The sequence below is a fragment of the Dermacentor albipictus genome, chromosome 1 (assembly GCF_038994185.2).
Source record: "Dermacentor albipictus isolate Rhodes 1998 colony chromosome 1, USDA_Dalb.pri_finalv2, whole genome shotgun sequence".
In the NCBI taxonomy this organism is placed as follows: domain Eukaryota; kingdom Metazoa; phylum Arthropoda; class Arachnida; order Ixodida; family Ixodidae; genus Dermacentor; species Dermacentor albipictus.
In genome coordinates, this window is record NC_091821.1 from 309,575,900 (window position 1) to 309,600,409 (window position 24,510).

General features: G+C 48.8%; 1 protein-coding gene across 2 annotated transcripts in view; it reads left to right on the forward strand.

The window, feature by feature from the left end:
• The window catches only part of LOC135907019 (putative polypeptide N-acetylgalactosaminyltransferase 9), a 278,217-nt gene that overhangs the window by 133,027 nt on the left and 120,680 nt on the right, over positions 1 to 24,510 (forward strand). Inside the window, exon 2 of one of the 2 annotated variants that reach the window (XM_065438678.2) lies at positions 336 to 479. The exons of the other annotated variant lie outside the window; for it this stretch is intronic. The gene's annotated coding sequence lies outside the window, so the exon portion shown is untranslated. The remainder of the gene's footprint in view (positions 1 to 335; positions 480 to 24,510) is intronic. 2 annotated transcript variants of the gene reach the window in all.

A 24,510-nucleotide genomic window follows, 5' to 3' on the forward strand; every position in this document is an offset into this window, starting at 1 on the left:
AGACGCTCCTTCCCGTTCTCCCGTTGGTACTCTTCCGGGCGCATGGACTAAACGCTTAAACAGTGTGCGCTGCTCTGTTCGTGTGCTAGCGCCAGCGTTTCAGAGCCATGTGTATAAGAAGGCTGGGGATCGAGTTCACGACGCTTTTCGTTCGTTAGTGCTGTTTCCCATTGTCCGGCCGTCTTTGCCGGTATGTCCGACACCGCGATTGGCTGACATATGCTCCTGCCTCTCGCGAGTTCTATACCGTAAGACCGTTGATATTCTCGTTGTTTTGCGAATAAGAGGCAGCTGTCACGTACCCCGCCTTATTTCTCCGTTCTTTTCTCTTCTAGGTTGTCTTTAGAAGGACGTTGAAAGTAGCAGGACGCACCACGTGGAGCTCTCCCGGTGTGCCAAGGAAGGACCCCCGCTCATCCGAACGACCCTGTTTGCGCCACACAGAGACTTCGCCGGCGGATGCTGCCCCGACCGCTTCGGTGAGACCGCAGTGCGCGCCTCGACTGCGCCAGCCTCGCGCGCGCTGCTCCTTTCGCCGGCCACACTATGCAGAGGCCGCGCTCTTCTCGCCGTCGGTGTTGTTGTTTGCCCTTGAGAAAGGCGCAAAGAAGAGACGAACCCTGGAAAGTGCGTAAATGGGTGCCGCGCTCGCGCGGATCGTTGTCCCGTGTTCTCCACAATTAAGCGCTGCTGTGCCACAGGAGCTCGAGCGGCACTCAGGCTCACGGGGGAGGAGAGAAGGGGGCGTGCTTTCTTCGGGTCGTGCCAGCCCGCCTGCGCATCGCAAAAGCGGCCGCGCTCACGTTTAGGCATCGACGGTGCTTCTCGGTGCGCGCTCGTGTGTGCACGGGGTACGCCCGCCATTCCCCGAAGAAACGTGCAGCACGTTGTGCGGTGACGTCGCGGAGCAGGCATCGCCTTATCTATAAAGCTGGATCTGAAACGTGTAAAATGTGCACAATTTCATTAGTTGACCAGCCAGCCACGATGGCCAGAGATATGACAGCCCATAACAATCAGCTAAAAAAAAGCGATGATTACTCGCATACTAGTTCTCGACAATCAGAATAGCGTGCGATATACGAGAGACAATGTTTCGGCCAATAACGAGCCATGACCCGTATGGTAGGTGCTTGCTTCTGGCCAGTCACGATGGCCTCAACATGTCATACGACCGCCAGTAAAAATCATCTGACAAAGTGATCACCTGCTTAAAAAGCTCTGATATATAACGAATCAAAACTGCCAGCGATATGATAGCCGGGACATTGGCGCCGATATCCTTATAACTTAATTACTGAAATGACACTGGTGCGCGCTGGCCAACCGCGTATACGGTATAGACGCAGTGATACGACAGCCAGTAAGTCAGTCAACCAAGTGGTCGGCCTTCGAAGTTGTTTGCTTAGCCAATCAAAATAGCCAGCGATGCGTGAGGGAAGGCTTCGTCCAACGGCTTTCGCAATGCGGCTCCCTGTTTCTCTGCGAGCTTTCGTTGTGGTGCACACTTTTGGGGTGCGCTTTACAGTGAAGTATACGCTTCTGCGCTAGGCGGCGCCCATCCGGCTGTATACGAGCGGCCGCTTTTCGAGGCACAGTGAGCCGCCTTGATGGGAGTTTCCCGACGTTATCCTCGCTGCGGCGCTCTTTCTCTCTCCTCACCTTTCTTTCTTTCTTTTTAGCAGTCGAAGTTCCCTTTTGATCAGGGCCACCTGCTGGGCACTTAGCTTTGTGCAAAAAAAAAAAAAAAAACGAGTCGCAGTTTTTCGCGCTGAACCGAAACGAGCGGCCAATTTGCGTGACTTTGCGAAAGTGTTCGCGTATTCAATTTTCCCAGTCGAACGCTGCCTTGCAACACTTCGTGCGCACGGAAAAGCAGTTGCAATAACTCTTCATTAGATCTAGCTCATCTGGTCACTCACTCGCTACATGCTATTTCTGCGTGTGGACAAAATAAAGACGTGGTCCTTGCTCGCACTGCGACCGCTTTCGTTGCTGTTTAGCTTGCATTAGCGCATTAGGGCGAGATCGTGTTTTGAAAAGTTTGTGGAATCACCAGGCGTCTCTAGATCCTGATGCTATGCACGTATACGTGGAAGAGTGTTGGCGCCAAACATGCAATGTGCGAGCAGCTGGTGTATACAATCGTCCGTGCACGTGACCCGAACGAACACGACGAATCTCTTGCGGCTTTGTAAGACAGGTAATTGAAAAGCGAGCCTTCATTAGTACCGAAGGCGTACGACTCTCGCAAACGTGTCAAAATTGACTAATCCGCCAGCTTATATACTTTAAGGAAACCTTGATGGTTTGGCAGAAGTAAAACGTACCCAGTCTAGCTCTATGCTGTGGAGGCGGCAACGCGCGAAACTGAAAGCGCGCACGTTTGCTTCCACTCTTTGTTTGCTGCGATATTGTCTACCAAAATCATATGACGACATTATGCTGCTTAGAGGAGGAGTCGCGGCTTCCATTTCCGACGGTGCGTCAGCCGTGGTCTGGTGCGAAACTGGACGCCGAAACGCCCGTTTGCCGAGATTCAGCTGCGCACGGGAGGAGGAAGGAAGGAAAGGTTGGGAGGTCAACCAGACGCACTCCCGGTTTGCTACCCTACGCAGAAGGGGTTTAAGGGAAGAAACGAAAGGAGAGGGAGGGAAGAAGGTACTGTCGGTGTAATTGCGTGCGGATGTCCATAACTTCAGGCCTATAATCGGTCACAAAGGCCCGTCGCTTTCATGAAACGTAGCAGTGCCCTCGTTGCTTTGCAAGCCTGCGACACGTAGGGCCATGGTCCGAGAATCTTACTGCATGAAAATGGCCTGTTATCTAATCGCTTTAACACCCTCCGAAGAACGTCACGTTCGTTGTCATAGAAATCACAAAGACACAGCACGTGCTCAGTCGTCTCTTCACAGTTGCACGAGTCGTAGATCGGTGTGTCGGACATTCCAACAAGGAATGAGTAGGCTTTCGTAAAAGCTATTCCGAACCATAGGCGGCTCAGTAATGTTGGATCACGGCGGGAGAAGTTTGATAGAATCTGCAGCTTCAGTGTAGGATCCAGCCGGTCGAGACGACAGTTAGAGAAAATCGGAGTATTCCATAAAGTTTCAGTCCTGGTTTGAGCAAGTAAACGAAGACCCCTCGCAGCTTCTATCCTTGATAAGGGTATAGAAAGTGTCAGGGCTGAACACGCGGCATAATCAGCAAGGTCGTTTCCGACGATGCCACAGTGCCCCGGAAGCCATTGAAAGATGATGTCATGTCCGTTTATGAGGGTTTGATGGATAACCTCTCTGGCCTCAAAGACCAGTTGTTCATAGGTCTTGCGTCGTAAGGCTGACTGCAGACGCTGTAGGGCTGCCTTGGAGTCTCGAAAAACGACCCACTTTCCAGGTTTGGCTTGTGCGATGTAATTAACAGCGGCACGTACAGCAGCAAGTTCTCTTGCCGTAGAGGTCGTTATATCGGATATATGTTGAACGTAATTGTAACTTGTAAGGCCGGGATGATAAAAGCGCCTGTGGAGCTGGTGACTGAGACAGATCCATCAATGTAAATGTGCGCTCTTTGTTCATATGCCTCATTCAGTAATGAAGTTGTGAACTGACGTAGAGCCACTGTTGAATGACATGTCTTCTGCGTGATTCCCGGAACCGTGACGCGTACGTGTGGCTGTTGGAACACTAAATAGGAAACAACACAGAGTTAAACTATGTTAATACATTGTTTTCCTCCAATGGCGGGAAGGCCGCCGTTGTCTGATGGGCGACACTATAAGGCGGAAAACGCCAGAAAACACGCTGGGCAACAAAGACGGCTGGCCACGCCACGCTTGACGTCATGGATTTTGACTTCGCCTGCTCTGTACAATTATTCAATTATAAATAAGGATTATATTGAACTCTAAACGAGCCAAAGACTCAACCTGGAAGTTTCTTATAAGTATTAGAAAATATTATAATAAAATCTAATAATAATAAATATAATAAATAATAAATATAATATTAGGAAATATAAGTATTAGGAAATACCGTCCCCTTTTCCCTTTCCCCAGTGTAGGGTAGCCAACCGCGCTCAGTCCTGGTTAACCTCCCTACCTTTCCTTCATCATTTGCTCTCTCTCTCTCTCTCTCTGAAATTGTGACACCTCATTGACGCGACGGCGTCCAGGTTATGGTGTACCCACCGCGGTGGCTTGCGCTGCTAAGCATAAGGTCGCGGGATCAAATCCCGGCCGTGGCGGCCGCATTTCGATGGGGGCGACATGCATAAACGCTCATGTGCCATGCATTGGCAGTACGTTAAAGATCCTCTGGTGGTCGGGATTCATCCGCAGCCCCCCCACTATACGACGTGCCTCATAATCAAATCGGGGCTTTGGCACCCCGGAATTCAGGTTATGGTGCGAAACTAGAAAAAGGGATGTTTCGCTTTCATTTTCTCCTGTATAGCAATCAACCTTATTGCACCAGATTAATTAATATAGAGATAGAGGTTCTAAGGGATACCTCATTATATATATATATATATATATATATATATATATATATATATATATATATATATATATATATATATATATATATATATATATATATATATTGATTCACCTTCGTTCTTTACTCTCTAACTAACCCGGTGGTGTTCCAGAATAATGAGCTTCCTTTGTTGCCTTCCTCATAATCTATTTTTGAAGCTTTTGTGGAATCACACTGATTAATGAACAAATCAGTATTTCATTTCACTGCATGGATACGTGAGGTGACATCGATGCGCACCCGCTGAAAGCGCACTGTGTATACATGCTTTGTTGTCGATGCGTGAATCGCGCATTCATATATATATGACTCGCCATCCCGGCCTTGCAAAAGATGTCCAGCGAAGCTGTGGAAAACCGCCTCGGCAACTGCTAAGGGAAGTATTCTTTGAATGTGAAATTTTATGGCCCATGCAGTGAAAAAACCGACGTTAACATCCGACGGTACCAAAACCCATGTGACCAAGTGATGACGTCACGTTTGAGTGAGAATTTGTGATTGCGCCATCGCCTGAAACGTCGCGTGATGACGTCATCACAACAAATGTCAGGTGATGACATCACGTCAAACGTTACGTTACGTGATAACGACATAATCACGATATCACCTGATGACGTCAATAATGACATCATCATGACGTATATGGCGCCATCACGTCAAACGTGACTTCGCGCGAAGACGTCATTGCCAAGTGAGATGTCACATGATGACGACATGTGATGCCTCTTGGAGAAGCAGCACACTGTGCGCTTTCCGCTTCTTTACACTGCCTCTGGGTTAGGCCCGCAGGACCAACTAGAGGCTAACAGCTTCGCTGTAATAAACTCCGATATAGTTAGGTTTCCTGTCATATGCACGGGCGCTTTCGACCGCGTCAATACGATGACGTAGTGAAAGTCGACCTCGCTGCTGCACTTTTCCTGTGTTTGCGGTGCTCTTGTCATGCATGCGTGTATCCTCTCTCGCTATCGCTCTCCGTGATCGATAACACGACTCGCTCACATCGGTGAATGCGCAAACGGAAACTTGTGTGCACCATTGTTATTATGCAAATCGCTCGAGCGGAAACTTTGACGTCAGGATTGCGTGCGTATAGCTAAGTATACATGACGATATGTGTGTAACCTGCAATTTGTGCAGGCCCGAACTATATATACAAATGACCGTATATGGTATACCGTCCAAGTGTGACGACATATGGTCACTGTTAACTACGGGTTTAATTACGAAGCTCGCGACTGACCTCTTAATTTCTTCCGCCTTAAAAATTCCGGGCCGCGTGCCGCCGAATGGCGCGCGTGGCCGTCAATTAGCTCCGTGACACGCTTTGTGTGCACGCGATCGAGGGGGGACGCGTGCACTGATTGGGCCGACGGCTGCCTTTCTCTTCTCGTCGGTGATTATGCGCGGGCCTTCTCGCGCACAGCTGCACGTAAAGCGATGTGATTAATCGGGTTCCACCCCCCTCAATTTGAGCCCCGCGCTGCCACGGCAGTACCGGCGTTACCGAATTACGCACACCTCTGCGGTGCATGCATCGTGCGCGTGACGTGGCTCTCCCGCAGTGCACTCGCTCGTTAGCTGGGGTGTTTGTGGCGAGCTGCTGCGCTCGGCGCCGTTGTGCGCTGCCGCTCAGTCGCGCACGCGCGCTGTCTGCCGACAGGTACATGCGCGACGGAAACTTCCGGTTGTTGAAACACCCGCGTGGCGCAGCGGCAGTGTTTTTCTCTTTAAGCATGAAATGCTTTCAGCTCCCGTTGTCGGCAACCTTCAAGTGACCTTGAGCCAAAAGCCACAACCGTTATCCGGGCACTCAAACGAGAACATCAGCTCAACTTGCGAGTACAAAATGAGATCATCCGGACAACCAGTCAACACTTTTTTTAAATGTGGTTTTTGGCCCCCAACAATTTGCACAGGACCGCATTACATACGCTAGTTACTGCCCAAACAAGTAAAAAAATTGCTGCCGAGTTCTTCGTAATGTTTGTTCACAATATCACTCAAGCTGTAACTTCTAGTACGCTGAAGCTTTATTTGCCACTTCCATTAGCGACGTTCAAAAGGCGCATACAGGTTAGCGCACACTTCGTTGTCAACTTATGGCGCTTAGACAGGGTTGACTGTGCTCTCTTGAATGCTAGCGGTCCGTGAGTTTCGCGGCGCGGGTTCTGCGTCGCCTCGAGAGGAAGCGCCACGCTGCGTGGCGGCTCCTTCAGGCACTCCCAGCTGGGCAGTGCGCTCTGTCTCCCTAGCGTCTTTCGCTGTCAGTCGTGCAGTTTTCATCCGGTTTTCTCTTAGCTGGGCAGCGTCCATATGGACCAGTGCACAGTATGGTGTGACGTGGTGGGGTGGGGTGTGCCGGACCAATTGGAGTACGGATGGTGTGTACGGACCAACTGGAGCAAGAAAACTCCTGGAAAAGAGTGTTCTACGGCGTTCACCCACGGACCCCGGTAACCGCCACGGTCGTTTGACAGACGTGACAGATAACTACGGAATCAGCTCATGAATCAAGCCGCAGCCAGCTTGAGTCAAGCGTGACAACCCCTGTCTACGAGGCCCCACCCATTTCGGTGCGTTCAGTGAAACAAAAGCGCGGGAGTGAGTGCCTGAACCCTCGCCGTCAAACACGATGACTTGGGCGCTCCGATTGCACGAAGGTGGGGCGGCAGATTTCCCTGGACTGGGGATCTATAGGGTGGACGGAGGGGGTTTCGAGCCGACGTTTTCGGCTCCTCGGTTTGCTTCGTTTCAGTCATGCTGGGCTGATTAAGTGTAACGCTCTCCACCCTTCATGTAGATATTGTAAATAAATCCCGTACTTCTCGTTCTCGATGAGAACATGTTCCTCCCTTCAGCAGCGTCCTTAGCGTGAATGAGTCGGAGGACGGCACGGGACAGCTGGCCCTTTTGACAGGCCCGACCCCAACTCTTACACCACCCGTACTGGTTTCTGCGGGACCGTCGCGACATATATTTGTTGCGCATTCAGACTTGATGATACTCGAGAGGTGAATGTCGCCTCAGACGCGTGGGAGCGCCACAAGCACATTCAGGAACGTGTGGCTGGTGTGTGCCACACAATCCTGAGCTTTGAAGTGATTGCTGTTCCAGCGAAGAGAGAATTCGTTGTCGTGAAGGACCTTCTCGAGAGGCGATACAAGTTGCACAGTGCGAATGGAATGCGTTATCGCTGCAGGAGAACTTACACTTGAACTGGGATGAATTCCACTATCGCCAAGAAGTATCGCGGAACGGAGGCAGAGAATAATAACTCATAGCCTCCACTCCCCCATGTCCCGATTTTCTGCAAAGAACAGCGCGAGGATGACGACCATGGGAAATTTGAACGATGCTGCGTGCCCGCACTGGTTGTTTAAATGGTCATCGGCACAGGATGCAGGCGCGCTCGAGCACTTCAGTGGAATTTCGTTACCTGAAAAGTACAGGTGATTCTTCTTCTTTCTTATTCTTCCTTTGTTTGTTTATTTGTTTCCCTCTTTATTATTGTTTTTTTAAGTAGCTGCTCTACACTTCCCTGGTTTACTGCATGCACACAGGGGGAAGCACGGTGATTTGGCTGTTTCCGTCGTTTCTCCGTGTCGCGTTTCGCTGCAGCGGGGTTTCTCGGCATTTGCTTGTTTTAATTTCACCTCTGTGCACGCTCGACCGGAAAGTAGAATGCGTGTGGGCTGCTTGTTTTTTCTCCGCGGGAAGGGGGATGCGTGATTCTTTGTGTGTGTGTGTGTGTGTGTGTGTGTGTGTGTGTGTGTGTGTGTGTGTGTGTGTGTGTTTTGTTTTTTTTTTTTTGTAAACATTGGAGGCGCTGCTGAGCGAGTGCTATTAGCCCCGAGAACGAACACGAGCGGCGCTGCGAGCGCCGCTCGCGTGACGTCAGGGCACGGACTCGCGCCTGTCGTCTGCTACAGTTCGTGCGTTGTACGGGCGCTTTCTGCGGTGTTTTCGTTTGTTCGCCCTCGTTCTCTCTGCTTGTATACTTATGGTGGTCGTCTGAAATATATTTTTATGACGTCTTCCTTTGCGAACATTTATTCAAAGAGCTAATTTCTTAGACAACAATGCAGCTCTCGAAGGCAACGCTACAGTGCCAGCCGAAGCGACGCAGACCAGCCCATTGCGGGTTTTTCATACGCGGATAGACAATCGCAAAAGCATAGCCGATAGGAATCCAGTTATGATACCATACCTGCGCGGTGCAACAAGTATGTCAGAAAGCTGGCTATATATGACTTCTACAGCAGTTACGTTGATTTTATTCCGCTAAAACAGGTTTGCTCACGACGAGTAGTTCATGGTATAATATCGAATTTTTGCATTTCCTCACAGAAACGCTCGGCAGTAGCACGGTGACTTAACTAATACTGGAGCTTAGATTCTACACGCCTCACTTGCTTCTTTAACTGCTTGTCAACATTAGGCGGTTCTTCACGTGTTTATTTTTTTTAAGCTGCGGAAATTTGAAGTAAAGTTAATGAAGGCTTACAGCTATTTACAGAGTACAAATAGGAATGTACCAATATATATTCTCTTTTACGTGCTACACGTTCAACTCACCTCTTTAGAGCGCGTTTGTTAATGATTAATAATGCATGTTATGTTCCTCTTTTTTTGTCTATGTTACCAAGTGTATATCATTTATTTATTTCAATGCCGCAGTGTGTTTTGCATTGTTATCGTGGAAATATTTCACTGTGCTTTCATATATTGTATAACTGCAATGTTTTATGGCCACTATATAAATGTAATTTATATGGCGCTTGATGTGTTACCCCATGCGGCCATATTGTACCTAAGGGGGTGAGATTACCTCAAGCCGCGTCTGTGCGGCTTTTTTCCCTCATCCACCTCCATTTACAACTCCTCTGTACATGTGTGTGTGTAAATGTAAATTAATAAATCAAATCAAATCAAACTCACTTGAGAAATTTACTGGTGCTTGTTGCTTGAGGAATATACATGACGAATCTGTTTGGCAAACTGACACAGGCTGCTCGGCCCAATTTTTTTAGTGAAGTATGCCTGCTGGACCGCATAGCTGCAGCCAGAAAGCAGTCGAAGCGTCAATGACTAGTAGTATGGGACATATTGAAGATATCGGAATTCCCCCTGTGGAGGGTCAGAAATCAAGTGAAAGTATATGCAAGGCTTGTGGTGCTTTCTTTATGAATATTTGCGATTGCATTGGAGCAAACTTAAATTAGCCTGCAAGGTTCTCTTTTAAGTACCGACGAAGCGAATAGTTATCCGTTTGTATAATTAAATAACGCTGGATCGAGACATGGTGAGACAAAAGGTGCTTGAATTTTCCCTTTGTAGGCAATCTAAGCTGCGTAGTAGTAGCTCGAGAATACTTTAGCCATTCCAGTTGGCGCTGTAAAAAAACGCTTTATGGTTTTAATTCGAAGTTGAAGTGAACTGATGGGTTTCGCGAACATAGCGTGCCTCGCCATACGGACAGTCGATTGCTACCGTTACGTGATCAGGGGTGCGCCATATTGTCGATAAAGGCTACTGAGGGCCACTATGATACATTTCATCACTTTCAATTGAGTGGCTGTTGATCTAAACAACGAAACTTTTCTCTCAGGTGATTGCTACTATGGTGTTTGTGAATCAACTATTTAAATACTCTACATGACACGACGTCGTGTTAGCAGCCATGAGCAATTCGTTTTTTGGAGGCCTGTTTCAGAGGGGGATGAAAGTAGCAGCAAACATTTTCATAAGAAATGCGCGCCTAACTATTTTTTTACGCATTAATGAATGGCCATATTTGAATAGAACAGCACACCAGAATAATAGGAATCATGATGACAGCTTCGCTGGGCAGTGTCTTTCTAACATCGGATAAAATGTTGACGCCAAGTACCAAATTTTTCTTCAACGTAAAATGCAATACCGCTCATAGCTAAATACTAAAGGAATGTTAAGTGTTTAGCGAAGCATCATACACAACTTCGCGCGTTGAATTTGGCGATATTCTTTTTTTAGTCAAAATTTACCGATAGACACGGCGCATATATGCATTGCAAAAACTAGTAGACCCCTTTAACGCTACATAGCTTGCGATATCCAAGTCGCAAAGTTTCTCGACTCACACGCTTTTGAAGAAGAAACTGTGGTTAAGGTATTGCAGCTGAAAGAAGCCGACTTATTCTTCAATACGTACGGCTCGAGCCACCTATACCCCAAGCATACACGAAGGGAACGAGCGCGCGCGGCAGCCGAGCGAGCCGGAGCGAGCGGCGTCCTGGCCGTGACGTCACTCGCGAGAGGGCGCCATTCCTCTTTCTCGGGGCTAATAGTGTGGCGAGAGGGGTGTTCTGTAAGTGTGGTATACACTCAGTTCTGAACGGTGGCCCGGCGGCCACCGTTAGTGCGCTCTACAGAAGGGCGACGCGCACTGTGCATTTGCAATCGCCCCTTTTTTGAAATGTCCCTACAGTGCTCGTATTAGTGCATTTTCTGTACTGTATGCCGCTGCTTCTGAACTGCGTGTTAGAATATAACGGCTGCCGGTGCGCGCGCACGGGGGCGTTTCTAGGCGCACGGATACAGTTGTATGCACTACTGTCGCTCAATGGGTCGCTGGTATGGGGCGCACTAAAGAACCTTGGCCACGACAGGAAGTCGGGACAAAAGAAGCGGGGAGGGGAAAAGACATAATTAAGGTCGCCGGAAGGACGGGCACAGGAACATCTCCCGTTATTTTTCGTTTACTACGTAGTTGGTGGATTTCGTGTTGCTTCTTTGCAACCGGTTCAGAGGGCATCCTCTGTGGAGGTTACTCTTTCGTATATATGTTTATTTTGTTCCTCTTCTCTCACAAAAGCTACTCGCTGCGTCCCGTGTATGCGCGAGACTGGGCTCCCGATTGCCTTCGGCCACGCGTCATGGCAGAAGGTCAGGAGTGTTCGGTGTGTGTTTACGCTTTTTCTGCACGCGGCGAATCATATTCGTCGAAAAGACGCCGGACCAAATACATTGCTTCTGAATTCGCCATGCTGTGTGTATACATCTCCGTGTGGCCGTCCTTTCCCGACGCGTAGCTATATATATAACTAAGTTTCTTTTCTTCCGGGAGACCTCGTAGCCTTCTGGCTGAAGCCGATCTAAGATCGCGGTGAACATAAACAGTATAGTGTACACATCGGCCGCTCGGGGCTCTCTTAGCGAGCGGGTTGCTTGCGTATATACGCACCCCGATACACAGAGCTGAAGCTCCATCGCCGTGGTTTCTCGCTGCTTTTATCGATTTTCATATTTTCGGTATGCTCCTGTGTTGTATGCTTGGGGACGAGTGTACGAGATATATCCGTAGGGCGCGTGAAATGTTGTGTTTCCTGTGTGCGCATGCTGTGTGCGTGTATATGGCCTGCGTGCGCGTCTCGTGTCGGTCGTTTCCCAAACGAGAGTGGATATTTTTCGTGCCGGCTTTGTCACAGTCGGGTTGTTGTAGCTGCGCGATTGCAATGCGCAAGACGCATCGCGGCTGAGTGAAGGAATGCAGCCCTGGTGTTGCTCGACAAGCCCCCTCCCCCCCCCCCCCCCCCGTCTCAAGATTGCCCGCCGCTGGGCTTTTGCCGTAATCTGAAGTGGTCACGTTTATATATATATATATATATATATATATATATATATATATATATATATATATATATATATATATATATATATTGTGTGTGTGTGTAAATGCCTCGAACTGCCATTCGCGAGGCAGTTTTGCTTGTATTCGAGGGCTTCTTTCACGCTCGGAAAACACTTTTATGTAGCACGTATTGGGCAACAGAAAGCAGTATCAGAAGTTTGTCATGTCGCTCTACGATTTTGTCCTTGACACTTTCCATCTAACTGTAATTTTTGAGCAGTTAAATAATTCTGACTAATTATCTAATTAGGCGCAATAAAAAAATAATTTGAGTATCGCCAAGCGACGGCAAACAACATTACCTCGGTTCTGTGCAGCTACGTGGTATTCGCATACTTCTAAACTCTGGCCAAAAGTTAGCTGGGACACCCCGTATAGCGACGTGCTTGGCTTTATCCCAGCGGCCGCGCTGTCGGATGTGTGTCCGAACCTACACGCCATCGATCGCCAGGATCGCGCGTGACCGTGCCAGGTTTGGCGAGCTGGCGGGCCTCCACGAGCACTGTGGGCGAATGTGACAGCATCGGTATTTCCGGGACCGTCGGGAGGCGAAATGTCGTCGGGCATTGTTTCTCGGCCATGGAGTTGTAGCGAGAAGGTCTGATACTTGTACTTTCTTGAATCGCAGTGTTGATGCACGTCAAAGTTGCGCAAGGAAGGACATTGTTCCAATTTTCCGTCGTCAGTGGCAACGTGTACTGACAAGTATATCCGCGATGGTCGTGTTTGGTCGTTTAGTTAGTCAGCCCCTTTGTTTGAGGGCGGCAAGCCTTTGCGATGTTGCACTGCTCGAGCAGAATAGTGGTCTGAGCTGAAGATAGTTGGCGAGTGCCACACTTCAGGGAAAAAATAAACGGCGCAGACGCGGACACGTGGCGCCCGTCCCGCTTCGCGTCTCGTTGTTCGCAGTCGGGACATGCATGCGAGCGCATACTGCTTCACAGTCTTCGCAAGGCGCGGCCATGCAGTGCGTTATGCCGACTACTGTAAGACGCAACGGGGACGAAACGGACACTGGAATCGAACAATAACAACCAGATACGCGAGAACGCGATTTGGGAGGGTCTGCTTTATAAGCATAGTTCGAGCAGCCACAATGCGTCGTTATATAAACTATACGGTTATGATCTGACAACAAACTAGTCTGTAGTTAGCGTTCCCCTGTGTTCCGCTTCATTTCCGGTATCTGTTTCGTCCCGTTGCGTCTTACAGTACTTATAAGGCAAGAAAAGGGAATGCACACCAACCAGCCCAATTCGTATCTCTTCTAAGATGTATTCCTACAGATTTCCGGGCGATGGTTTGTCGTGACGGGCACGTCGCGTGTCCCCGTCGACGCGCTGTCGGCGTGCAGCCAGCAGGACGGGCGCACGAAGCGCTCGGAGCCTCCGAAATAATTCGTTATACCGGTCATTTCGTTGCATGTACAGGTCGCACAGCTCGCAATAGAACCGGGACAGATCCTCCGCTGTGCATGTTGCTTGTAGGCGTTCGTTGTAAAGGCGCTCGACTGTGTGTAGCTCGGGTAGGCCTGGTCGAAGTGCTTACGGCAGTCTGTGTATACGGCCGATAATTTGCGGACTGCATGCGGCGTGCTATTGCGCCAGTTCGAGCTCATATTGGTATAGGTTGATTTCTCGGAGGCGCAACATAGCGGACGTCACTGATACCTATCGCAGCAACTCTTGCTTAATAAACCTATCATGTTAAGAGCGCGCGACAGGCTTTTCTTTTTCTTTCTGCCTTTGGTCTGAGAAAGCGCTGTTGATCAGTTTTCACTGGTGCGGTCTGAGACTCGTGCGCGAAGCGTGTCTGCGAAGCCCCTTCTGTGAACACGCTGCTCTTTTCAAATTCTGGTCAGAATTGAATCATGGCGAGAGCTCGTATCCTGACAGCCTTTCCGTGAAAAGAAATATTGTGCGCTTAAAGCAAGTTGTACTCGAAATGTCACACGTCTAACAAGATGTCAACTTTAAACTTTAAGAGACAAAATCATCACAAAGTTGTATGCATCGCATCGGCCAAACGAGCATACATGCAGAGGTACAAGCGAATGATGATATTGTTAGCCTGCGTGCGCCTGGCATTATCGTGTTAATTTTTCTTCACTTTCTTAACGTTATAAAACGTGATCGGTGCGTGAACGCGGAGTGTTTCGTACAAAGACATGTCCATCTACTGGTCGTTGAATCAGACCTCTGCACCGTCTTATGACATGCAACGAGCTTGAGATTGAGAGCCCGTGCATGGTTATGCGAATGCCGGCTCTACGTGTTGCTCGATGCGTCGTTGAGCGACATATGGGGTTGCCGATCGAAGGACAGCGATGCGGTTGGCTTTAATTATTTTGTGTCAAACGTTGGCCAAGATAGGGAAAGAGAGAAAAATGAGTGTAACGTCATGTTCGCCCGCCCATACGATCTTCTCACGACTTCGACCCACAAGGTCGGCTGTGTCAGATATATAAAACACGAGTTAAAAGAGAGCTCATTTACAAAAGCACCGCCTCATTGACCCATGCAGTTGAAATAACGAGGGAAAATGACTTCGCCAACAAAACAAACGGAAGGTGTACGCTCAGGCTGTGCCATGACGTTGCTTAAACATGTAATATTTTTTTCTCCGTGTGCATGCATGATGTGTGGTAGATCCTCCCCTCCCCCCCCCCGTTTCCCTTTCTGTTTATTTTGTTTTATTTTGGACTCAATTGCATGGATGCTAAACTATTTAGTCGGGCACACGCGAGCACATTTGAAAAATTTGCAGCGCCGGTCCCCTATCTCGCACTGAAGGCCGCTTAAGCGTCGCCGCATACTTCCGCATATTTAGTGCTGGCCGCCGTCTGGCGAGTTGAGTGAGGTGTCGAGATAAGCTCGATCAATCTCGATTGCCGGATATATAGAGCACTCCTTATCACCTTTCTTTTGCAAAACTTGCATTGTTTCTTGGCTCCTTTTGGTGCTTCCCCAAAATAAAAAGCGCGCAGGTCCGGCCGTCAGGTCTTAAGTGAACGGCCGCAACATCTATCAAGCAACATGATTTAATGCTCAGTAAGCTCCTCGGAACGCTAATGTGACGTCCGCGGCGTTTATCATGGCAGCGCGTGATTTAATGGGCTGCAAGCTTCCCCGAACGCGCTGTCTTGTTTCAAACGAAAGTTGGAAAGACGGAAGCGGCGGCGATCATTTTTCAGAGGCGATTCGCGGATTAAGAAATAAAAAAAATTTAAAAAGAAACGTGGAAAGAACAAAAAAGAAAAACGTGGCAGGCGAATAGCGGGTGCGCAGTTTTTCTCGTGGTAAAAAGTAAAACAAAAAATAACAATTGTCTTGGTCAGCGTGAGATGCGAGTACGGAATTCGCATTTCCATGGCGTTGGTTTGTCTGAACGCAAGTTCCATATATATTATAGTTTTCTATGTACAAAAAGAATATACAAGAAGGTAATCTGGCGCTTGTACATATCTGCTGGAATCTGCAAGCGCGGCGGTTCCGAGCCATCGTGGGAATGATGGGTGTACGTGGATTTGCCTAAACTTCGTCCTTCCCACCACATGTAGTTGTAACCTTGGAATTGTGTTATATTCAATAAAATATTGCGTCATAAATACGATTCGCAACGCTGCACGTGCGCATTTTGTTTTCTCCGTTCGTTTGGCGTATATGATTTGCTTGGTCAATAAGGATGAGTGAACACCGATCGATAATGCGTGATAAATACAGCCACAAGCACGCTTTAAGCCACAAGTACGAAGGTCAGACAAAACTAATTACCACCATTCCCATGGTTGCTGAACACTCGCAGGGCCACAGTTCTGTCAGCTATTTTTTACAAATCCCTCTGGCATACAGCTTCGCGATTTCTCTGGGGTTGTGCATCGCAGGCAGGCAGGCAGCGTTTTCAGCTCCCGATGGCGGCCAAAGCTGGAGCTATACGTGCGGTCACGAATTTCATTGCGCACTGCTGACACGACAGACCGGTTCGCGTGAGCGGTTGTGCACTTCGTCGCTCGCCCAACTCATTTTCCGGCTTCGTGGCGTGCAGAGATCGCACAGCCAAGCTGCTGGTCGTGACGTCACGCATACGCGCCGCCTGCCAGTTTCGGTGAGGAAACTTTTGGTTGTCAGCAGTTTTCAACGTTACTTATCAGACATTGCTCTCTCTCTCTCTTTTGTTATTTTGTTACAGTGGTGAGTAGTGAACAAGCGGAACGCTGACGTGCTGCTCTTTTTGCTACAGCTGGCGTCGCCAAAAATGAATTGAAGTCCGGGCTTTTACGGGCCAGAATCTGATACTGAGGCACGCTGCCGTAGTGTGGACTCCGGATTAATTTTGGGCACCTGGAGTTCTTTAATGCGATGCATAAACGATAAGATATAAACAAAGCATCAACAATCCTGGAAATTTATTAGCTTCCCTTGCAGACCTGACAATTGGAACGCCGATACATGACACTCGTAGCACGGAACCCTGGCAAATACCATTTTCGAGAATATCCTATGGGGAGCAAATGCTTCGCTGTTCTCTTCCTATGCTAATAAATTATCTACACAAACAGACATTAACGATAAAAAATAGTAATAGAACAAGACTCCGCAACCTTCTTGTGCATGTCGAATAACAACTTTATAAGAACATATAAAATTCACTTATATGTTAATAAGATTGTTTTCTTCTCATTTGTACGCCTGTGCTATTGTAAACTAGTTATTATCTTGTTATGTATAATTGATTCTATTGTTTATTTGTCGACTTGTCACCTTCGCTGTGCCTTGTAAAAGGGGGCCCGAACCCCCTTCAAGTGGACTAGCTTCCACTTTTTTTTCGGACCTCCTTCCAAAGTTCTTTGGAAAAATAAACATGATTTTGATTTTTTGATTTGATTTGATAACACATGAACGTTTTTTTTTTTAATTGCGCCCCCATACCGTGGTCGGAATCGAACCCTCGAGCTCAACGCCACAGCCACCAAGCTACCGCGGCGGGTAGGCGCCGCCGTGCCACCTATGTTGACGAACGTGCAGCAGCAGCTTGCCTTTGTCGTCCGGGGGTCCAGCTAAGAAATATGGTTTGCCTATTTATAATTTTTTTTCGGCCTCGTCAGTTGGCCCGAGTCGCTCAAAAGGTGAAGTAATCAAGGCTTCTCAGTGACGACGACGTCACGTGCGCCCTCGTGCGTTGTGGGGAAGTGCTTGGTGCGAAGGTTCCTGCCATTTCGCCGCAACGCTCTCTCCCGCTAACGCGCCGGTGTGGCTTTCACCAGAGGTCGGGCTGCTAAATTCTCGCCTGTTAGCTGTAACGTATGCAGTGCACGGTACAAAAAAAAAAAAGCGCGAACTACACAACGCAGAGGAACAGACAGGACGAGCGCTGACGAACAACCTTGTCTATTAAAAAAAAAGAAGAAGCATGAGGTATACTGCAAATTTATATACGTGCTTGCGCGTTTGTAAACAAGCCGTAAACAGCCATGTGCACCAGCTTGCTCTAAAAGGCTATCGAAACAGATAACGCGACAGATTAGGCACTCTGTTACCAGCAAGGAGTGTTTTTTCGAGGTAATGCAGTGCCACTGTTTCAGGAAAGATTGTGCTGTTTCGCCTCGTAAGGAACGGTACACCTTCCAGTAGCGCTGAGGTATCAATGATGAGAGCTTTCATTTTCTATAGTGTCTGTAGTATTTGTTCTACAACAGCTGTTGTACTATTATTGTGCTAGATGTGCGTTGTACTAACGAGTCGTTATAGAGCTGCACTTACGAGTGCTTTCAAGCTTTTCAGCTATAATAATAGATTGTGCGCAGTGAACATGAGGCTACATGTGCTCGACAAGGTGCCGCAAGACGATAGTGGCTGATCGAGGATACATGTGCTGCCGCACGCTCTTTCTGAGTCGTCCCCTTGTGGTAAGGCATCGCAGTCGAACGTCTCGGACGAAGTAGCCCGCTCATTTCCGGGCGCACGAAAGCTTTGTGACCCGTGACGTCAGCGTATTACACGCTGCCAGCGACGTCGGCCGAGAGCTATACAGCTGCGCACAAACTGTGCATGCTCGTGCATTCTGATGGCTTGCTTCCGTTCAGGACCGAGGGATGTTCTGTATATATTTCTCGCTTCATACTTTCTAGCTATTTTGTTTGCATCACCGAACGGGAGCAGGGAAAAAAGTGAGGAGGGGCGGGATTAAACCTTTGCGACCCTTATTTCCCACAGCGCCGGGTGTAATTTGTGCTCACATCGGTGCCGACCTCGGCAGTGCCTCCGTTCCCCACCGTTTCCTTCTCATCTCCAACTGCGGGAAATCAACTCTGCCGCATAGGTACGGCCAGGCTGTTTCGTTCGAAAATTGTCAACGGCGTGTCGAGCCACTTGCGCTTCGTGCACTGCAGCAGCGAACGGCGACGAGGAATTTCTTCGACATTGCGTTGAGCAGAATGCGCTCGGATGATTTATCCGACGACATTATAGAAGCGTCGCGATGGCGTCGTCCGCTGCGGTCACCGCACAGCTGACAGAACGTGCAGTACACGAGCAGAAAAGTAACTGAGAAGTCTGGCTTTCCAAGTTTCGATTCCGAGATGAGAGCTATACGCGTGGTGTTTCCAGCTAAAGGCCACCGTGCGAAAGAGAGAATAATAACATCACAATCAAAGGGCATCTTTCAGCTGAAGGTCAAACTTTAGGCAACGGGGTCGTGCGTCAGAGGACAGTGCACACCGAGGAGTGTAATGTCGCGTAGACCCTTTTTATTTGTCGAGCCGTCCGCGCTCACTACATTTTCTTGTTTGCTTGTCACACATACGGACTAAATTGCCACCGCGCATTACATTCGCTCTAAAAGCTTATCTGATGCAGACGTGATCCAACTGGTCAGGCGGCCAGGTTACGATCTCGGAGAGTCTGGCGCATTAGTTACTCGGAACTCGTGAGCGCGCCTGCGTTAATTCTCGTTCAAACAAGGCCCTCCGAAAGCTGTGTGAAGGTACGTGTTGCTTTTATTGTGAGACCGCGCAGCCGCGTGGATTAATGTCATCGACGGCGCAGCGTTCTACATCTGGCCCTAAATCCACGCGCTATAATAGCCCGCGTGCCTGCAGATCTGTGCTCGTTTACACGCGACCTTAGATCTCCCACGCGCAAGCAGCCGTGCAGCGTGATAACTCGCGCGCTGGATTTCAACCAATCAAAGTAGCGAAGCGTGTATACACGTGTCCATCCGCGTTCTTCCGCGCCAATTACGTCGTATGCTCCCGAGAAAAAATTTGCGCACACGACGGTGGAACAGCCATTCGAAACACGGTGTGCCATCTCTTGCCGGTCACTGTAGCGACTGCTCCAGGACTCGGTTCTAACGGTTTCGCTCGGTTCTAACGAGGCACGTCACGTGCGAACAGTGCGCACGCGTGCAGCAGCAAGCGGCGCTTTCCCGAAGCGGTCGGCGAACCCTCGCCCCGCCGTCGACGCTGCACCGCCGCCGCGTTCGGAAGCGCGTCCTCCTCGGACGCTGGGTTGGCGCACGTCGTCGGGCCGCCTCTGCCCCGGCCGAGCGCGTTGGCGATCCGTGCGGCGTCGAGTGGCTTCGGCATTGCGCTCGACATCCGGGAAGGGAAAGGGGGCAACCCTTGCTGCCTCGCGCACGCACTTGCTTTTGGCATTCCGCGACTCCTCTCTCGAGTTGATTTGTTTCCTGGTGCCACGTTTTGCCGCGCGAAATTTTTGCCCTTATTGGCGCAGCCGCCGTTCCGAATTTCACCGTACACGGTTTCTCTTTTCTTGCGGCGTAGATCTTTCTTTCCTTTCTTTTTTGTCGCCCTCGCCCGTCTCCCAATCTGCGAAATACGACCGCTTACGTTTGTGTTTCTTTTTCTTTTTAACCTTTTGTGGCCTCAGCTCTTTCTCCTTTCTGCTTCTCGTGCGAGCAAAACCGCGGTTTCACAGCGCTGTAAAGCCCGGTGGTTTGACAGCGGTTAACCGAAGTTCTTAGTTTTTTATTTATTTTTCAGCTGGCGACTGGTTGACAGCGCTATATCATGTGCAGCCCTTAATAAACGACTGCCGCTACTTTCAGCTGCCGCTCTTACCCCCCCCCTCCCCCTTTTTTTCTAATTTTCGTTATTGTATTTTTTTTCTCTCTTTTTTTCCTTCTTTCCTTTAAGGTAAGGTGAGCCTTGTGCCACCGTTTTTAGGTTACTTCGCGGTGTTTGGTGACTCGTTCCGTTAGACTTCTCGTTATCCTTTCGGTCCTAATTCGCGCCTTAATTTATGCGTTTCACGTTGCCGCCTGGTCTCTTGCATTTTTTTCTTTCATTTTCTTGTTTCTTTTTTGTTTTGCTGTGGGAGTCTAAACGGAAGCGACTGTGCGGTGTCACTTTTAAAGAACTCTACGTAGTTCGTACCTTCTGTCCATGTGTCGGTTCATTACACATTTGAACTAGAGTCCTGTCTCCACATTCAAACGTGAGGAATTAATGGTGCTGAATTTAACTCGACGTCGTTACTGCTGTTGCGATACCGACCGAGGCGTCTACGGCACACGGCAGATTTAACATCGCGACACAAAAGGAACCAAACTAACGCTATACCTTCTGCCGCGCTGTCTGTCAAAATCTGCTCTCTACGAAGATGTACTCACGACCACCCGCCGCGGTAACTTAGCGGCTATATGTCGTTACGCTGCTAAGCACGAGGTCGGGAGATCAAATCCCGCGGCCGTGGCGGCCGCATTTCGATGGGGGCGAAATGCAAGAAACGCATGGTGTACCGTGCATCGAGAGCATGTTAAAGATCCTCGGGAGGTCAGGTTTTATCTGGAGCCCATCACTACGGCGTGCCTTCTACGTAACGGCGTAGGCATGGCACGTAAGACCCCGGAATATACTTAAGTTAATTAAAGTACTTACCAACTAGGCCCGACTGAGCAAATTATGGTAGACGGTATATTAGCAGCGCTGGTATAACGACGCTTCTTGTGACGCCGCCTTCAATCACGGCGTCTTATAAGAAGCCTCAATGTGTTAAGTGGCTCTTATCGCGAAGAAAAAGAAAGGTAACGCGTAGAAAAAGAAAGCAGGACTGTATGGCAGCAGTATAATCTAAAGCACTCCCCAAGCTTTATTGCAAGCTAAAGCTAATATCGTTTTTCCGCTGGTTTCTTGACCAGGTTTCGACGTTTCAATTATATGGCGTTCTCAGTGAGCGAGAGCCGATCTGTTCTCCCAAAATTCCGAAAACTTATTAAACTGTTTCCTCTTTTTTTTCTTTACTGTAGCCGCTTTCTCTGGTTTATCCGTTAAAAAAGGCAAGAAAGAAGAAGGATTAGAAAGAACCGCCGCGTTTTCGTTTCGACATCTGTGCTTTACGATGTGCATGCTAACCCTACTAAGCAGAAAGACAGAAAAGAAGGAAGCCAAACGAACAAAGAAAGCACCCAAGAAGGCCGCGCAACTCGCTGGAGGCCGACCTCGCTCTGCTCAACTATTTTTCGCTCGCTTCGTGCCGTCGGCGTAAAGGTGCGCTTGACAGGTGCATCGCGTTCGCTTCGCCGCTCGTATGCACGCTGCCTTGGCCTGCGTAGCTCGGGCGCAAAAACCTCGCCCTGCCGGAGACAGAGGTTCCACCTGCACCCGGTGCCCTTGTTTTGACAGGCTCGCGCGCTGCATTTGCCGCACAATGCTCGCTCGCCGACCGAGTTGTTGTTGTTGTCCCGAGTGGCCGTGGCACATACCCACAGTGGGTTCGTCCGGCCTTTTCTTCTTCCTTTTTCTCTCTCTCTCTCTATCGTTTAGTGTTGCTCTCAGTCATTATGGTCGCCACGTGTGTATAGTAAGACAAGAGGGATCCGTAGTTACATCTAAGTGCATGCTGAGGGAACACGTGAGTAGCAAAATTTAATCTGGAGCCCTCCCCCTCCCCCCCCCCTCTTCTGGTGGCGTTTCTTACAGTACAAATGTTGCCGTGGGACATAATCAGTCAATCAATCAATTCGATGAATACAATGTATACTTGACGAGTGCGTGTCACATTGGACCTTTAGTCAACGTGCATGATTTAGAAATGCATGCGCAGAGTAAATGCAGTGCACCGATTTAGACTGCACATGGGCTCGCCCGCGTGAACCATTAATGTCGGACAAGTTCAATAAACCGCTGATAGTTCCTAAGCTCCGTGCTTAAGAGGAATTGAGCTTTAAGCCCGGGGGAAACTACGGCTTCCCGATCCAAAGACATGTCATAGAAACAGGAAGCTAAGTTCTACTATCTGTCGGCAGCTTAACTTTTTACTTATACCATCGTTTTATTTACTTATTTCTTAATATATGCTGCTGGAAATTGTTGAAACACAAAGCTCACGTACAACTCCGTAACCCTGAACCACCAGAAACATATTTGTATCCTAGTTCCGTAAACACATCGTCTAAAGCGGAAAAACAGGGTGTACCAGTTTAAAGCCCATAGTATACCTGAGATTGTTTAAGCGAGTATAGTGCAAATTACCTATGCACAGCTTATCTCTGTAATGCAGTGCAGCTTGTAATATTTATCGTTGTTGCTCGCTTTAGGAATTAGCTGTTCCAATAGACGCCGGTTACATAAGTATGATAATGTATTTTTATTGCTGAATTGTGCATCTGTAAACTGCAATTTGTAGTCTTTCATTGTCTGCAAACTTAGCGATAAATTTTGTTAACAAACAAACAAACAAACTCAAACAACAAACAAGCAAACCAGACTTGACGGGCTTAAGTTTGCTCCCACTGGTCCGTAACATCAACATATCCCCCCCCCCCCTCCCAATCGGAGTTGTCTCGATGGGTGCCACGTGCCATATTGCCCGGCGTGTTTGGGTAGGAGGAGCCCTGCAGCGATGTGTATTGCTTACTCTCAACGAAGCACTGCGCGCTACAGCGTATGCGAGCTTTGGTACACATTTCCTGCGATACAAACTTTATGTACGGTCATGACATCATGGACAGCATACTCTTCACGAAAGCGCTTTTGTAAAAAGTACTGTTGGCGCACGAAATTAAACCGACCAAGTTAAACTGTTCTGGACTTTCCAGCGCTCTGATCTCCTGCATACAACAACGCCCACTATTTGCTCATCGCACATCACTGGTACCCCACATATTTCTGATAAAATTGCTGCATGGAAGGGAAAACTGTGGGCGCTGCGATAGCTGTGACAGCAGCATTGGAAATAAATAAATAGCTGTTACCGTGGTAGTGATGGGCTATAGTGCATACATATATGCTTGCGGCTTCGGACGTTATCGTGGCTTCATTCGTTACGCTCTATCGGCCTTGGTCTTACTGCCCAAGCAATCACATTTTTCCAAACGCATCAGTAAGGCTAAGTGCACATACATAATCCTCGTGAATTGTTGCAATTATAACGCAATATGTTGTTGACTATGATCAGTTTGCAAAGATGCAAAGTCTTTCGATGCCAGAAGGGCAATGCTTTGGGGCAAATCCGCGTGTATACGCGTCCCGCCATTCCTATGCTGGCTAAACCGTCATACGTGCTTGTACCTCCTCCCGTAAATACACACCGGCGCCGCATTTACTTGTTTTTTGTAGGAAATGCTCCCGAGCTCCCCGCCTGCGCGTTCCCTATTTTCCTCCCTGTCCATTGTATATAGGCGCGCGTGTGTTTTAATATGAAACTGCTAATTCTCCCTGCTCGGTTCACCTAGCCAGCGCGTATGCGTCACCGTTGCAGGACCCCTTCGGCCCAACTCGTTCGCGTATGTGCACACACTTCTCGTGACCGTCTTGTTCCCGTCAGACGTGGGCGTGCCGCGGGTCACAATGTGGCAACTGTTCCCAGTCACGACTCTCGGTCTTGGTGTGTCTGCCATTGTTTCGCACGGTGGCGTTGTTTCTTTTTTTCCTTTCCTCCCCCAGTCCTGTTTGTTACAAGCCGAGTCTGCCTGCTTTCTTAATTTCTCTGGGTGCCCGCGCCGCCGCAGCTGTGCACGCTTGTAATCCTCACTGCCTGCGGCACATCGTGCGAGCGTCGTGCGTAAGGCAAGAACAGGCTTAGCGCAGGAAATGAGCAGACACGTTCGAGAAGACAGCACAGCTCTCACGACGGGGGTGCATGTACGACGCTTGACGTTCGAACGGCGCACGATATATAACCCGTCATTTGACATTTTAGCGCACACAGTGCCTTAAGCGGGTATCACACGGCGCACTCTCGGTACCGGTTGCCTTGTTCGCACAATCTGCGGGAGGGATCCAAGAGCAGTCGAGAATTTCGATTTGAATCGGGCTCGATCGCCGTCGGGCTAGCT